Below are 6,186 nucleotides of genomic sequence, written 5' to 3'. Positions count from 1 at the left end.
AATGAGTTAAGGGATATAGATTTAAAACATTCTTAATCATTTTTTTTTTTTTTTTAAAGAGAGCTTATACCTACTATTCGTTCCATATGATAAACATTTTCTTCCATGCTAATATCAAGTGTTTGATAGAATTCTCGACCGTGGATTCCACACTCGTACATTTTGGAGAAGTGGAAAAGTAGAGAGATGTGGTGTTTGTTTTTTGGTTGAATAGAAAAAATCAAAATATTTGACTTTTTCTATTCAGTTAAAAATAATCTATTGATATCGTCCAACACAACTAAAATGAACTTATTAATAAGTTCAGTTTAGTTATGTTGAATGATGTCAATAGATTACTTTTAGCCGAATAGAAAAAGTCAAATATTTTGGTTTTTTCTATTCAGCCAAAAAACAAACGCCATCAATTGTTTGGTAACTATTTTCGAAAACAATTTTTAAGAACAGTTTTTGAAAATTGTTATTTAATGAAGGTCTTTGAATAACAAGAGGATGGTTGAAAGAGAGTGGTGATCAAAATAAGTTCAGATGATATGATCACTTTTATTGTAATGACCAATGTTTTGAACCGAAAATTGAATTGAAAAAGTTACCAATTTATAGTTTAATGGTAAGAATATTGGTTGAATCGCAATCGGTTTGCAAGTTCAAAAAACATATCATCAATAGCTCGGGGTTGACTTTCTCATTCCTTAAATTTAAGGTCTTTGGTTCAAGCTCTCATCCATCATTTTTTTTTTCATTTTTAATGGATTTTACCTTAAATCTCCAGCATCTATTCCACAAGGGAATGGGAGAGAATGAAGAAAGGCTTTAAAGACCATTCTCCAAATTTTGAGGTGCTGTAGCAGCTGTAATGGCCACGGTCCACGCAGCCCATGAAAAGCCCAGCCCTATCAAAAGAGCTTGCCAATTTTGCAAAATGGAAAATTGAAGTTATCAACCCGGAACTGGACAGAAAAGCTGACCAGGGTCCAGTCGACGGTTTGATCAGTTGAATGGGCCATCGTCCAATGTTTAAAACATTGACAATCATATGTGTATTTATTGTTAAAATATGTGGTAATTTTAAAGTTCTATTTTATTTGATCAAGTTTCCCTTAGTAATTTTCTCTTCAATAGAAAACGAAATTTGAAGAGAAATGAAAATAGAAAATGAAATCTGAAAAGAAATGATTTTTTGATGTTGATTTCTTTTGCTATTATAGAGTTTATATATCATTCTCAAATGATATCAGAAAAGCTCATAAACCAATATCTATCAAGACATACTTAACTGCCTAAGAGCGTGTTTAGTAGTGATTTTAGAAAATATTTTTAATATTTTTATACTTAAATGATAAAATTTGTTAAGTGTTAAAAAGATTAAAAACGCTTCCTAAAATCAGTCTCAAACGGGCTCTAATTAAATTTCAACCATGTAACAGTTTTTCTCAACACTCCCCCTCAAACTCACGGTAGTGATACTTTCTACTTTGAGTTTGTTTCTTAATTTTAAGAATCTGGAACTGGATAGAGCTTGGGTTAAAATGCCTGCTACTTGATCTTGTGAAGATATATGTTTAACTTCCATTCTTCTTTGCAACACCTTCTCCCTTACAAGTATAAATCAAGTTCAATATGCTCTGTTATGGCATGTTGAATTGGGTTTGACGAAAACATAATCATGCTAAGGTTATCACACCATAGCACGAGTTGCTTTAGACCAGGAATCTGTAATTCAGTCAACAAGGCTTGTAACCAGGTGACTTCTTCAGTCAAATTAGCGAAACTCCTGTATTTAGCTTCAGTGCTGGACCTAGAGACTGTATGTTGCTTCTTTGAATGCCAGGACATAGGATTTTGAACCAAGGAACCCACAAAAACCAGAAGTTGATCTTCTGTCATCAGGATCTGAAGACTGAAGCTCAATCAACATCATAAAATCCCACCAAATTCATACTGATACACTTTCTCAAATGCAGTCCATAATCAATAGTTCCTACTAAGTATCAAAGTATTCGTTTTATGATCTTCCAATGTGACTCCAAAGGGTTTTGCATGAATTGGCAAACTTTATTTACACTCTAAGAGATCTCAGGCCGGGTTATTGTAGCATATTGTAATGCTCCAACTATTGACCTGTCTAACTCCTTCACCCCCATGAGCAAAGGGTTTTTGACCCTAGACCATAGGATTACATATCCCTTTAGCTCCTTGCATCTAGGCTCTATAAAGCAAATCTGTCAAGTATTTCTTTTGGGACTAGTGTAGCCCTCATTTGTATTTTTAACTTGAATTCTTAAAAAATGTATAGTTGATCTCTCCAAGATCCTTTAATGCAAAGACCTAGTTAACTTCAACTATTAGTTCCTCAATCATCACAAATAGAATGAAATTGGAATGATGGGAGGTTATTCTAGTAAAGTGTGATTGATCTACCTTGGTTGAAACAAAACCAAACTAAATTAATACAGTGTGAAGTTTATCAAATCATGCTCGAGATGCTTGCTTCAATGCATAGAGAGCTTTATGAACTTTGCATACTGGCTTTCCTTCTTTTGGATCTTCAAATTGGGGAGGCTGCTCCATGAAGACTTCTTCTTGCAATTCCTCATTTAGGAAAGCATTGTTCACATCAACTTGGCCTATGCACCACTCCCTTGTGACTGCAATAGTAAGAACAATCCTAATAGATGTGGGTTTTACTACTGGACTGAATGTCTTGGTGAAATCAAAACCAATTGTTTGATGAACCCTTTAGCCACTAAACTAATATGAAGGTGACTAATATAATTTTAAAAATTAATTTAAATTTCATCATTAGGCCTAAATTAATCAATCCCCTTCTAGGTTTTCTATGTTCAAATCCTTCCCATGACTTTTCTATCCAACCATTGAAGGAAAGGATTACAATAATAGAATATAATCAAAATTACTTAAAAAATTATACATTCTTAAATCTATCAATATTTATCTAAAAAAGATGACAAAAATATCTAAAGAAGTATGAAAGAAATTTTTTATTGATTTTTTTTCTTTCCCATTTTCCCTTTAAATATATGTATATGTGTAATGAATTATAAAAAATGAAATTTCAAATTTTAAAGTTTGAACTCTGGATATTAAACTACATTTGTATATTAAGTATATAAGGTTATTTGTATATATAACGACTCACACCTAATCGTATGCATATTGTCCGCTTTAGATTTAAAAGGATTCTCACGATTTTAAAATATAATAACTTTCCCCTCTATCCGATGTGAGATATTATAAACAACTTTTAAACACAACGTCCTTGTTGTATCCTACAGGATTGCATGTTGTGTCCCGTGGGATTGTAGAGCCAAATAGATAAAACATCTTCAATGGGGCAAAATAAATCCCTACACTAGAGTTGGGGATCAATTTTGATATCATTTATAATCACCCACACCTAACCATGTAAATATTGTCAGCTCTAGACCTAAAAGGACTTTCAGACTTTAAAATGCATTTATTAAGTTAAAAGGAGCCCATACATATACAACCCAAATAACTTTCCCCCATATCTAATTTGAGATATCACAATATGTATATGAATTAATAATTAAATTATGGTAGTTAACAATATAATAATTTGTTATACAAATAAATAAAATATTCCAACTTCCACTTTAAAACCTCATGTTTAGCTAGATTTCAAACTTCAACTTCACTTCTAAATTGGATTGATTTGCATGACTAATACAATAAGACAATATATTATGATGGTATGTTTACTTTGAAATGAGATGAAAGAGGTTGAATAGTAAAGCCAACAACAATGTTTTCTACATACATTATAGTTTGGTAGTTATTAACTTTGGGCTAACACCATTTTTTATTTTTTAAGCTTCACTTATAATGTCATAGAATCATTCTTCCCATTTTGGGAGGATTTTTTAGTGCCAAAAGACAAGTATGAAAGTGAAATGCAATTTTTAAAAGTATTTCAATAAAAACCCTTAATAATTGACCAATATTTTCGAGCATAATTTATTTATGGTTTAGAAAATAAAGGAGATGGGAAGGTTTAGGGTCTTTTTGGAATGTTTTTAAAAATAATTTTTTAGAACAATTTTTAAAAGTATATTTGATGTTTTTAAAAATAAAAATATGTTTAGAAATTTGAAATATTTTTAATTTGTCTTTTATATTTTCAAATATTTCAAATAATTTATATTTATAATGCTTTATTGTCACTTTTTCTCCATAATTTTTTTTAAATAGCCTATAGAAAATAAGTAAAAATAACTACAAACAAAAACAAAAACATATTTTCAAATGGATCATATTTTTAAAACAATTTTTTTAAAAAACTCTTTTTTTGAGTTTGAAAAATAGTTTTTATTTTTTAAAACAAAAACTATCTTTAAAAACTATTTCTGATGATTATACATGGTAAGAAAAGCAAAATTTTAGTTAATTAAAGATTTTGAAAATGTCATAATTATTTTTTTTTAGAACACAATTGTCAAATATAAAATTCAAACTCGGAGCAACATGAATTACTCTTACTTCCACTTCTTTTACTACTAAACATAAAAGTCAAACACAATTTAATGTAACAATAAAAGAAAAATAAATAAAATGAGAGATATAAAATGAACTTATAACATTTTTTTATTACTTTTGTTACATGATAATGAGAATAGGCAAAAAAAGAATAAAGAAAAAAAAAAGAAAAATAGAATAAGAACAAGTAGATTTACGTGTAAAACCTTAAATAAGAAAAAATACGGATAAAGGAGAAGGAAATCCACTATATATATGAGAGTAATTAACAAAGCATGCTCATCATTTATAATATATTTTTTATTTATTTTTGAGTACATGGCATGGGATAGATAAATTGGGCGAAAGGATCTATTAAGTAGGCAAAAAAATAAGTTAGCTAAAATTTTACGTAGTTTATAGTTACACCACCTTATAATATAAAAATGTCTTAGCTGGATGTTACAACTAGTCAACTACCAATGGCATAATCCATTAACAAAAAACCTCATAATATCAGTAGATTATGTAGTACAAATAAAGGTCAAAGAATTTATAAATAACTATGTTCATACTTGGAATTACTTTTAATCAATGTTCTAATTTATATTAATAATGCTAATCATACTAGATACTTAGAGAAAAATATATGGGTCACTGGAATTGAAGTATATTTTTTTAATTAATAATATTTATTAATAATACAATTTGTTTGAGGCCGTACTAGGAATGAATAGCTTTGACTTAAGATAGAAGTTTGATTAAAAAATTTGAAAAACCCTAAGTCTTGAGCAAATTATTTCATAACTATTAGTCTAATAGATATCCTTCCAATTCTTACTTGTCTCTTCTCCTATAGGGTTTAGCATGAGGACAAGGACAGAAACTAAATGGAACAAACACTATGGACCGTTGGCTTTGCTTTCCTTGAAAGCCCACCCCACCCCACCCCCCCCTACATCAACTTTGACAAAGAAAAAATATTTCAATACGAGTGCTTGTATTTATAGCGAAAATCAACCATCCTTGCACATTCTTGGACCAAGAAAAGGGATTTCGTACATATTGCAAGCCAATTCCATACACTGGTAACACTGTGGTGGACTACTGTGCATATGCATATATTCAATTTATTTGGTAGTATTGAAGAAAAAAAAAAGTATATCGTGGAGATTGTACTCGCAGCAGACATGGCTGAGATAGCACGTTGAAATTAGTCTTAACTTTGATGAGGCCGTAGGCGAATTGGGAGAACTTTTGCCCGAAGGGCTGACAAACCAAACAAAATCTTTTCATTTGGAAGCACAGTCTCTTACTTGAATTTGGTCACCACATTGCGGATAAATACAAGCATTTCCAGTCGAGCATATTCTTTCCCAACGCACATTCGAGGTCCTCCCCCAAAAGGTGCAAAAGTGTATGGCTCAGGGCCCTTTCCTTCAAATCTGGATGGATCAAATTTCTCAGGATTCGGAAAGTGTTTGGGGTATTTATGTGTTGAATGTACACTCCAATGTGTCTGCGACAAAACGAAATATGCAATACTATTGAGCCAAGCTCATAGCCATATAATACAATCTTCTAGTAGAGCATTGAACCAAAAGGCGCCATACATCTATATATTCTAGTCATATATAACATACCTTCCATCCCTTTGGAATGGTAAATGTGGGTTTTGATAGAAACAAA

The sequence above is a fragment of the Vitis riparia genome, chromosome 18, assembly GCF_004353265.1.
Source record: "Vitis riparia cultivar Riparia Gloire de Montpellier isolate 1030 chromosome 18, EGFV_Vit.rip_1.0, whole genome shotgun sequence".
Classification (NCBI taxonomy): domain Eukaryota; kingdom Viridiplantae; phylum Streptophyta; class Magnoliopsida; order Vitales; family Vitaceae; genus Vitis; species Vitis riparia.
This window is presented reverse-complemented; position numbering follows the sequence as displayed.